This window comes from Oryx dammah, unplaced genomic scaffold (assembly GCF_014754425.2).
Source record: "Oryx dammah isolate SB20612 unplaced genomic scaffold, SCBI_Odam_1.1 HiC_scaffold_9, whole genome shotgun sequence".
In the NCBI taxonomy this organism is placed as follows: domain Eukaryota; kingdom Metazoa; phylum Chordata; class Mammalia; order Artiodactyla; family Bovidae; genus Oryx; species Oryx dammah.
In genome coordinates this window covers 8,763,028-8,774,853 of record NW_024070193.1, presented here as the reverse complement: position 1 = coordinate 8,774,853, position 11,826 = coordinate 8,763,028, and the positions used below count along the sequence as shown (strand labels likewise).

General features: G+C 39.3%; 1 protein-coding gene across 19 annotated transcripts in view; it reads left to right on the top strand.

Annotated features, from left to right (window-relative positions):
• Positions 1-9,926: 9,926 nt before the first annotated feature.
• Positions 9,927-11,826, top strand: part of MAP4 (microtubule associated protein 4) — a 100,585-nt gene continuing 98,685 nt past the window's right edge. For 10 of the 19 annotated variants that reach the window (XM_040246869.1, XM_040246868.1, XM_040246861.1 and 7 more), the window contains exon 1: positions 9,927-10,093. The gene's annotated coding sequence lies outside the window, so the exon portion shown is untranslated. The remainder of the gene's footprint in view (positions 10,094-11,826) is intronic. The other 9 variants (XM_040246862.1, XM_040246876.1, XM_040246875.1 and 6 more) reach the window with 4 other exon arrangements.

The following is an 11,826-nucleotide window of genomic DNA, read 5'->3' as shown; positions in this document are numbered from 1 at the left end:
GTATGTCAAGGCTGTATATTGTCACCCTGCTTATTTGTGAGATGTGAGAGTTGGACCATAAGGAAGACTGAGTGCCAACTGAACTGATGCTTTCAAGTTGTGGTGCTGGAGATGACTCTTAAGAGTCTATTGGACAGCAAAGAGATCAAACCAGTCAGTCCTAAAGGAAATCAACCGTGAATATTCCTTGGAAGGACTGATGCTGAAGCTGGAGCTTCAGATACTTTGTCCATCGGATGCATAGAGCAGAGTCATTGGAAAAAACCCTGATGCTGGGAAAGATCCAAGGCAAAAGGAGAAGAGGATGGCAGAGGATGAGATAGTTGGATAGTATCACTGATTCAGTGGACATTAAGTTGGGCAAACTCTGGGAGATAGTGAGTGACAGGGAGACCTGGCTTGTTGCAGTGCATGCAGTTGCAAAGAGTTGGACGGGATTTAGCAACTGAACAACACCCAATATTACTTTAGCTGGAATCTTGCTAACTAGAACCCAGTCACATAGTCTACCTTGTCACTGCAGTGGAGGTGGGAGATGTTAGTTCTGAGTGCCCAGGAAGAAGAAAGCAGATTGGTTGAGCATTGAGCATCTCATACTCCCATTCAGTTTGTGCATTCTTGGATTCTGTATTCACCACAGAAATGTTTCTCTTATTGCATGTTATTTTTTGTACCTTTGGTCATTCAGAATTTACTTCCAAATTTCTTAGAAGAAAATTTAGTTTGAAAGTCTTTGTTGTTTTAGTTTATAAACTCTTTGGTACTTGATATATTTAAGACATTTGTTGTTTGTTTGTTTGTTTTACCCCAGGATGGTTATATCATGTTATTTTCTTTTATAATTTAATTACTGGTTTAAACTTTTTGAAAACTTCATTATGCCTTGTTTATTTTTGAAGGATTAAAAAATGCATCTGTGGCAAACATCTCCCATTGCTTATTCAAGAAATACACCAGAATATTGAACATAACCAGCCCCAGAGCCACCAAGTCATTGTCCACTCATGGTCAGTCTGTCAGCCCACCAGCAGAAGAAAAAACAGAGAAACCTTATCCTGTTTTTTTAAAGGTCAGCACATGCAGGCTTGCAGACCAATAGAGAAGCACATTCCAGTGAGGAGGCAAAGTTCTCTTTGCCTTCTGCCCACTTGAGATTAAACTTAGAGAGTCAGCAGAAGCCTTTCAGCTTTCATTTCAGCTGCTGTTATAGTTATCCCACCCCCTTCTTTCCGTGATCCATTACATATACGCTTCTGTACATTCTCAGTCACTCAGTCCTGTCCAACTCTTTGCGACCTCATGGACTATAGCTCGCCAAGCTCCTCTGTCTGGAATTTTCCAGGCAGTAATACTGGAGTGGGTTGCCCTTTCCAACCCAGGGATTGAACTGGCATCCCCTGAATCTCCTGCATTGGCAGGTGGATTCCTTACCACTGAGCCACCTTGGGAAACCCCCATTCCCTTTTGTACTTAAGGCCAAAATGTATCTTTCCTCATAAATATGTCCTCTGTTAGTAAATCTTACGAGAATGTTTTAAGCCTAAGTATTAAATACAATTTTCCCTTAAAAGGTGTGAAAGTGAAGTCGCTCAGTCATGTCTGACTCTTTGCGACCCCACGGACTGTAGCCTATCAGGCTCCTTAGTCCATGGAATTTTCCAGGCAAGAGTACTGGAATGGGTTGCCATTTCCTTCTCCACGGGATCTTCCCGACCCAGGGACTGAACTCTGGTCTCCCGCATTGCGGGCAGACGCTTTACCGTCTGAGCCACCAGGGAAGCTCTTTAAAACGTATAATTAGCTCAAAATAATGCCACGGTTCAGTTTGAAATAATTTGAATCAATACTTCTCTTGTATAGTTCTCCCTCTGATAAATTACCCCTTAACCCCCACTGCAATTGGCCTTTTTGTCCCTTGTAGGCAGAAGAATATGTACCATATATCTAAGTCTTTTAGCCTTTAAAAATTATACTGTTTTTGGAAAGATTGATTTTAGACAGAGTTGTTTCCATGTTGTAGGCATAACCATCGTCCTGGGATTTCTTTTCATGTCTCACAGGTTAATTGTACTATTATTCGGATACTGTGGCTTTCCTCAGATGCTGTTCATTTGTCAGTTTTCCTAGACTCTGTGCTGAAAGTTCATTTTTAGGAACAATGTCTGGAAAATAAACTTTTTTTTAAATTTATTGCATGTTTGAATTTCCTGCTCTGGTTCTGATTCCATAAATGGGTTGAGTATAAAACTAGGTTCAAAATAACTTCTCAGTTTTAAAGGCATCTCCCCATTGCTTTCTTGCATCCTAGCATTTCTAGCATTCTAGTTGCTGCTGTTTCTCATAACTTGGTAGATATTGTTTGGGGGAATTTTCTTTCTTTCTCCTTTTCCCCTTCTGTCCTATCTCTCTACTCCCTCCATCATCTCTGTCTTTTGCATCCCTCTTTTATGCTGTGATACATTATATATACCTTTTGGTATGTAAAATGTACAACATTTAAAGATAATAAAAAGGTAAACATTTATGCCTCTACCAGCCAGCTTACAAAATTGTACTTTTCTAAATCTCTTGTTTCTTCCCTTTTAATTTTCCCACCAGAGTAGCACTGTTCCGAATTTATGCCTTTTGTTGTGTTTAATATTTGTGTACAGATGTAGGACTCTGTTAACACTGTGTTGAAATTCATCCATGTTGATGTGTATTTCTCTAATTAATTATTTTCAGTGCTGTATTTATTTTATTCTCTGTATCTGTTGATGTATATTTGGGTTGTTATGAGGTTATTGCTATTGTGAATAATACTGCTTTTTGACATTCTTGAACATGGATGCATGAGGTTATCTAAGATATAAGTCTAGAACTGGAAAGCCTGGGTCTAAGGGTGTATACAGATTCTTATAAACAATGACATGCTGTTGTTTAAAATGATTGTATCAATTTATAGCAGTGCAGGGGAGGTCCAGTTGCTGCTCATTCTTCCTAATGCTTGATATTGTCTGACTTTTTCATTTTAGCAATTCTGGCAGGTATTTACTGAATCTCAGAATAGTTTTTAAGTTACCTATCCCTGTTGATTGGTGAAAGTAAGCACTTTTTTTTTTTTTTTTTGGTATTGAATTTTTGGATTCAGTTCAGTTCAGTCGCTCAGTCATGTCCGACTCTTCGCGACCCCGTGAATTGCAGCATGCCAGTCCTCCCTGCCCCAACTCCCGGAGTTCACTCAGAGTTGCGTCCGTCGAGTCAGTGATGCCATCCAGCCATCTCATCCTCTGTCATCCCCTTCTCCTCCTGCCCCCAATCCCTCCCAGCATGAAAGTCTTCTCCAATGAGTCAACTAGTTAGCTGTTCTATTTTGTTGTGCTTTTCATTTGTAGAATTTCTTTATATATCCCATATATGGGTTCTTTCTTTTTACATACTGTGGATATTGTCAGCTTTGGTTTGCTTTCACTTTCTTATTGGTATATTTGGGTGGATATAAATTTTTGCCTTTGATATTGTCCAGGTTATCATTTTTAGCCTTTTATGGTTAGTGATTTTTGTGACCTCCCTCACTGCCTCACCATCTCTTTTCTGGCTTTTGACTTTAGTTCCTCATTGCTTCTCTCTCTGGTTTTATACGTTCTTTTATAAAAGATAGTTGTTTTGAGACATTAGACTGCCATCTTCTTAATCAGTCAGCTTTCTGAATAAAATCATATTCCTTGCCTTAACAACTTGTCTCTCAGATTCATTGGCCTGTTGTGCGGTAAGCAGAGCGAGCTTAGACTGGGCAACAGGCTTCGTTGCTCTGAGGCATGTGAAATCTTTCCAATCCAGGGATCGAATCTGTGTCCTCTGTGTTGGCAGGTGAATCTTAACCATTGGACCACCAGGAAGTTTGCTCTGCCTATTTTAATATAATCCCTGAGCTAAGAATGGCTTCTACATTTAAAAATAATTGACAGAAAATTAAAAGAAAAATATTTCATGACAAGTGAACACATTTTAGTTTGTGTCCATAAGTAAAATTTAATGTAACAGAGACACTCTCATTTCTTTATTGTTTTCTGAAGCTTTCGTACTGTAATGGCAGTATGGAGTACAGGCAGTTCTGGCTATGCACAGTTAGTTGTTGAGGACCTTGCTTTAGCACAGTAGTTCAAGACTATAAAAATGGCCATGCAGGGTGAAACTGTGCAAAGTATTAATAATCAATGGGAGGGACTTCCCCGGTGGTCCAAGTGGTTTAGATTCTGCCCTTCTGCTAGATGGGGCACCTGGTTAGGAAACCAAGATCCCTGTGTGCCATGCAACAAGGCAAAAAAAAAAATCTGTGTGAAAAATTATTGTGAACTTAAGAAACTTCTCTTGTTTCCTGTTATGCATAGGGAAATGAAAAAAAAAGGAAAATGAATATATAGTACAATGTAATTTAAAACATTAGAAACATTGAAAATTAAAATGTTTTCTTTCATAGTAAAAAGCTTATCAAGAGTTGTTCTCTTTTTGTGATATGACATGGAATGGGCCTCTTCTCTGTGCCTTGGCAAGTTGTCATCCTGGTTTCTAAGTTTGGATCAGCTTCCCACATTGTTTGCTTTGTGTTTTCAATGTCACAATGTGCCTTTGAGAATTGTTTTAATGTGAAATATCTTGCCTGTGTCACTTCCTCTTGGACATCCTCATCTTTTTCACCAAAATACATAGATGAACTCACCTTTACTATGTTCCTCTGACTGCATGTACAGACTCTGGAGTGACTGTAGAGTCTGCATTCCCACAGTGAAGCTGTAGCTTCTGTAACTCCATTCACATTCAATTTGAATTTCACTTCCAATGTTACTCTTCTTTAGTTCTTTGCTACACTTTCATTTTGACCAGTTCCCTCTTAAAGCTACCTTTTTTGTAAAATGTCACATGGGTTTATCACTGGTAGACGAGGCGACACACGTTTATGCTTGAACTGAATAACAGATGCTCAGTCACAAGTCACTAACAGGCTTTGTGACGTGATAGGACACTAATCTTGACACACAAACTGTTATTCGTGTAGTAATTTGTAGACTGAAGAGCTAGCAGCAATTTGTGCTTTATGCAGTTATTCACAGTTAATATACTGGAACTAGAACCAGGTTGTTGAACTTATAATTTTTCACTACTATCTTGTCTGGTTTTGATACTGGGGTATATTACCAGTAATTATATAGTAATCACTAGCAAATATCTAAGGTACAGTGTTCCAGGCACTGTTCTAAATTTTATATATTAGCAGATCCATAAGTAGTTAATGCTGTTATTCCCAACTTACATGTGAGGAAACTGAAGTAAAACAATTAAGAAACTTGCCCATGGTCACATAGATATTAATTGATATAGATATTAAGATTGAATGTGGAAGACTCAGGTTTGATCCCTGGGTTGGGAAGATCCCCTGAAGAAGGAAATGGCAGCCCACTCCAGTACTCTTGCCTGGAAAATCCCATGGACAGAGGATTTTGGTAGGCTACAGTCCATGGGGTCACAAAGAGTCAAGACTGAACGACTTCACTTTCACTTTCTGGTAGTCCAGTGTGGATCTCGGCCTCTAACCTACTACAGACAGCCTCTAACCTACTACATTACATTTATATACATTATACTTATATTAGTCTCATGAAATGAGTTGGAAAGCATTCTTTTTCTAATTTCTAGAGTTTGTGTTAGATCAGTACCTTAAATATTTGGTAGAATACTATAAAACTCTTTGTGGGGTGTGTCTGTATGTGTGTATGTGTTTGGAAGATTTAAAAATGACTTTGAGCTTCTTTAACTGATTTCATACTGTTGAGGTTTTCTATTTATCATATTTTGAATCAGTTTTTGTTATATATACTGTTTTAGGAATTGATCTTTTTCATCTGCTCTTCAAATTTGTTGTCATAGTCTTATAATCTTTTTTTTTCTCTCCTGCATTTGTGATATTTTTCTTTTTCCTTCCTAAAATTGTTCATTTATTCCTTCTCTTCTTTTTTGAACAATCTGCCCAGAGGTTTGTTAACTTTGTTTTTTAGTTGCTATATCATGTCTGACTCTGGTGACCCCATGGACTGTAGCCCATCAGGCCCCTCTGTCCATGGGACTTTCTAGGCAGGAATACTGGAGTGAGTTCCCATTTCCTTCTCCAGGGATTTTCCCATCCTAGGGATCGAACCTGTATCTCCCACATTGGCAGGCAGGTTCTTTAGCACTGAGCCACCGGAGAAGCCCCTGTTAACTTTATTAGTCCTCAAAGAGGACTTTTACTTTGCTGATCTATTTGTCTGTTTCCTTGTACTTTATTTTTGTTTATGAGTTTATTTTCCTTCCTTTGATTTTACTGAAATTTATTTTTATCTAAGATATACGTTAACCAATTAATTTTATTCTTCTTTTCCTAATATAAGCACTTAAGACTAGGGACATTGCTTAAATTCTCTTTTTAGGTATATTCCACAAACCTTGCTATGTAACATTTTTGGTATTCAGTTCTAAGTATTTTTGTTCATTGTTATTATGGTTTAATCTATGGGTTATTTGTAGTGTTTTCAAATTTCCTAATACATTAAAAAAGTTCAGGTTTTTATTTCTAATTTGTTCATATGTTTCATAAATGTGGAATGCATAATAATTTAAAAAGTATGAGACATTTCCTAGTATGCATTTATTTTAAAAAGAAAGTTTTGTGAATGCTGGAAGAGGAAGTGTCTTCTCCAGGGCACCACACTACTTTCCAGTGTAGTCTAGTAGCTGAACCTTGCATATTGAATTAAGAGCTTGTGTGCACTTGCTGGTTTTTGTCTTGATGTGTCAGTTTCTGGGGGAAGGTTTACAACAACATGCCCCTGTGACGTGGCATTCATCTATTTCTCCTCATTACTATCACTTTTATATATTTTTGAATATCTGTGTTGTTAGATGGGAACAAGTTTAATAGTTAATATTGATAAATCTTAGTGTATTAAAATTTCTGTCATTTTATTTCTACTAATGGTGTTTTTGCTTCGAGTCAGTTTTTTTGACAATTATATGCCTACACCAACCTGGTATGCATTTTGTGACACAGTTGAACCTTCTGTAGTAGATGCTGCTGGTGCCCTTTCTGGATTCCCCTAACCAGCCAGTGTGTCACTCAGCTAATGACTGCTTTGCAAGGGTCACAGTAACCCGGCCCCCTTGCCTCTTGGTGGCACTGACTCAGGGCTGCAGTTGGGCTCCACAGCTTCCCCAGGGAAGAGGCAGAGGCTGGCCTCAGCTAAACCCAGTTTTACCTCCCTTCCCTCTCCCACCGCTTTCTCCTGAGGGTACTCTCTCAGTTTATAAGAAATCCCTGTTTCAGGCTTTTCTTCTATTAAACTGAATCTAAAGCGTCTACCATCTCAACAAGGGAGAACTTGCTCTCTCTTTCTAGTGTTAAGTTGTGCAAATCCTGTTTTTTGTTTTGTTTTGGTGAACTTCATCTTTAATATATTGGGTAGATTTTTGTTTAATTCAGTAGCTCTCAACTGTGGGTGTCCTTCAGAATTAACTCGTTTTGAAATTGCTGGACCGTCTCTAATTGATCCTGTGCCAGTGGCTTTTCACTTTAAATCAGATCTTTTCCTCTATTTCAGGTAAAATGTTAAAGGGTTTTGTTAAATAATAACTAAAAGGGTTCCTTTGACTTTTCATTTTGCTTGTTTGGTTTTCACTTTATGTTAAAGGTAAGACATTTACCACCACTAAGGCTACTCCACAAAATGCCTACTAAGTACTCCCATAGAGCTTATGCCGTCTTCTTTCCTGCTCAGCAGAGGGGAGCTGCTGTGCTCCAGCACTGATTCCATGTCTAGGACCAACAGTGGAAGAGCCAGCAGGCTCCTTCAGCTGGGTCAATGTCGACCCCACCAAGAGCAGGCTGGTGTCATGATACGGAACAAAGCACAACCAGTAGGATGCCCGTGTGATAATGACGCCAAGAGGAGTCCCTTTTTTATACTAGATGCCTAGGATAAAAGGTGCTTTCTTTTCCATCTTGAAACTCGGAGTTCAAGGTGGGCTCGGGAAGAGAGACACACTGTGAATAAATAATTACAGAACTATGAGCACAAATTCCTATTTCCTCTTAGTTCTATCTTCTATTTCCCTTCACTTTCACTGACGTTTTATACAATAAAGTATGAAATACCGTGGCTCTGAACTTCAGAGAGAAACTTCACTTAATGGAAAGGTTTTTCTTAAACAGTTCTCTAAAGCTAAGAACTGATCAGTTATGATTATTCCATCCAATTTCCCTAACCTAAGTAGCTTAAAATTCCGTAGTATATTTATTACTTCCTGACAGAGACAGGTGAGCTGTTGCTATAGAGATTTAACATTTTGCCGATTGATGTTACATGATGGTGGTAGCCAATGTCTTGAACAGAAAACAATTTGTTTTTGCCACATTGTATCACGTTGCTGTGCTTTTCTAGAAGCAGAGCTATTTTTATTGCCCTGCCTAATAACGATAAGATGACCAGCCTGGAGAGCTGGCTTGTCTGGTTACTCCCTGTTAGCTTTCTTTTCATGATGGCTGTGTCACAGGCCATGTTTGGAAAGTAGAAGAAATGAGGTGAATATTCTTCATTAGTGATGACCCTTCCACTTTGAATCTGTTCATTCTTTTCCCAGTTCTGAGTTTTGTAGCTTCGGCACCTCTAATTAATTTTAAAATAGGCATGTTTTTCATTATTTTCGGTTTACCATTTTAGAGCTATATGTTTAGTTAAGCCCTGTTTTTTTTTTTTTTTTTTTTTAGGCCCTGTGTTTTTTTGTCTTTTGTTGTTTCGGCCCATCTTCTGTGTAAAGTAAAGCACTAAGAGAAGATATGCACATTACTTAGGGTCTTTCCCCTTTGGGACCTGGTAGTTTACAGGAGCTCCTGGTGTGTACAGCTCTCTCTATAGATTAAACTGTACTGTTACAAGTATAGACGACGTGTTAGTCCTGAATAGTACTGGAGAGCAGATTCTAAAATGAAATCAGAGAAAAGGTGATAGATAGGATGTGGACCTCAATCATAAGACTAGAGGAAGACAATTGTAAGACAAAGAGGAAGTAAAGACAATTTGAAGTATGGAGAGCAATATGAGCCAGGGTATGCACTGATAACGTCAGTGGTCTGCTTGTAAAATGGCAAGCCGGTCTTTTGTGACTGAAATATATTATAGAGACCCAAGTGGAAAACTGCTGATGGTCGTAGTAGGTGGTAGACCTGGGTCCTCTCAGATTGTGTGGCCTTGATATTATGCTAAAAAGTTTGTTTTTATTTTTAAATAACCTGTTGGAGTCCTCTTCAGTCAACCAGGATATTTTCCTGATATTCAGGTCTTTGTTCAACTGCCTTCATCCTTTAAGAAGGAAAGGTAGAGCAAAAAAATTAATTTTGAAGTGTAGTGACGTCACTGTAAAACTTAAAGATTTCGCTGGTTTTGCCACATGCTGCTTCTGTGTCTGGTATTCTCCGGATCGCCTCTTAGCCTGATCCTCAACTCCAGTTTCATTTACAAGGGATTTGTTTCTCTGATTCTTTGTCATCTGTTAAAGTGAGGAACTTGAATCCTAGGTTATGTGAACTATTTTTTTTTCAACTAGTTTTTTTTTTTTTTTAAAGCCTTTAGAGATCTTAAATGTTTAGAGATAATTTTTGGATAAGTATAAGCAAACTCTGGAGGTTTTTGGGCCTGCTAGACTGAGGTTAAATTAATTGGGCGAATAGTAAAGGTTTAAAAAATGCTTTCCCTTTTTCAGACTTTGGGGGCATTAGGTATTGAGAATCATCTTAAGGTTCAACCTTCTTTTAAAAAAACCGAGAGAAACGTTTGCTCTTGAGGATGGTTACAACAGGAATGTTAAGTGCTGTGTCATTGCTGTCTCTTGTTTTGGCACACGTAACTAGTCTTCAGCAGACATCATGCTGTCTGTATCACATGGCTAACAGTGGGAGGTATCTAGTGTAGATTCTTCTTGGGGAAATAGATTTAAATTTACTTGGATAGAAATGTGGCAGGTGCTTTGTTTAGAGACCCAGAATGCATTCAGTCAGGACGGAATATAAGCTGCCTGGATAGCTCCTGTAAGTAAGCAAGCGAGGCTTTCAGCCTCATGCTGCAAGGTCTTAGTTATGTGAGTATGTGTCTGCATGTGTGTGCAGTGTTTTTGTATTTACAAGACAAGGCTCCCTAAAATAGCAGTGCAAAAAGGAATTCTTTGCTGTGGGGACTGCATGGAAGTAACGTGAATCAGTGTGTTCTTTCATACAAGAATGTCACTGGGTGATGCCCTCAGCTATTCTAGTAATCAAGGACGCTCTCCTGTTGCTAATCCTATGATGAACAGGACAAATGGTGGTGATGAACAGAACCTCGCCAAGCCTGGAAATTCCATCAGTTCGTCATAGTACAGCTGTTGTCCTTAGTGCGTAGGGAGGCACCTGGGGGTGGAAAATTAATATATTCTCCAGGGGGGGTTGGAGTTTATTGCTCAGGACAGTTAAGATGTTGCTGAGCTGTCTGTTGCCATTTCCAGCCTGGTTCTGGGGAGGAGCAGGAGAAATTGGCTTTAGCCTCAGGGCTGATAGGTGCCTGCAAGCTGTGTAAAGAGCTCTTCTGTCATTGTTGTTCAGGCACTCAGTCATGTCCAACTGTTTGTGACCCCATGGACTGCAGCCCGCCAAGCTTCTGTGTCCTCTCCTGTCTCCTGGAGTCTGCCCAAACCCATGTCCATAGAGATTTGGTTTTACTTCAAAAGAAATACTGTTTTGATTGAAAGTATAAATCAGAGTTTTCAAGTTAAATAAATTAAAAACAGAGCACAGCCACCAGACGAGGTTCAGCTTGATGTGTGATAGACCTCTGAAAGACATTCATTAAAACAAATCTGAGGAATCAAGTCCCCATTTAGTAACTGAAGGCTTGCTGCTGCTAAGTTGCTTCAGTCGTGTCCGACTCTGTGACCCCATAGACGGCAGCCCACCAGGCTCCCCCGTCCCTGGGATTCTCCAGGCAAGAACACTGGAGTGGGTTGCCATTGCCTTCTCCAATGCATGAAAGTGAAAAGTGAAAGTGAAGTCGCTCAGTCGTGTCTGACTCTTCGTGACCCCATGGACTGCAGCCTACCAGGCTCCTCCATCCATGGGATTTTCCAGGCAAGAGTGCTGGAGTGGGGTGCCGTTGCCTTCTCTGGAAAGCTTGCTAGGCAGACCAAAAAAGTCTCATGTTGAATATGAAATCCTAACGATGCAGACTATACCTTTGACCTTGTCAGATTATATGTGATCCCTGGGACTTTCTGGGATGCTGGGTTTCTTCCAAGCCTGAGGAACAAGCCCTGCATTTTGGCCACAGCACTCTCTTGGGATGGCAGCTTAGTGCTGGCTTCAAAATTCTCTGTCATGCAAAAAAATAAAGGGAAGAAGAAAATATTAGCCCACAATATCTTTACAGTTCCATGTCTTGTCCACAGCTCACCCCTCCACTCCTACCCCCTACTAAACAGGACAGAATATCAATCATGGAGACAATTTAAGTGAGTATTATGAACAGTCTCCTACCTGGAAGAATTATTATTAAATGTTTCTTTATTAAATTGGTTATTTGAAACTCAATACATTTCCCTTAGATAAACGGTATTATAAGTGATGATTAATTTTGGTTCTAAATTAATCCAAATTACTGAGAAGAAAGCGTCTTCCTTTTTTCTAAAACTGACAGACAGAAGGAGTATTTCAAAAGGTTTCTGAGCTTGCTTTTGGCGTTTCTCTCTTCCTTTTACCTCCTAGGGCCTCTGGGCCCATATACCTCTCCCTAC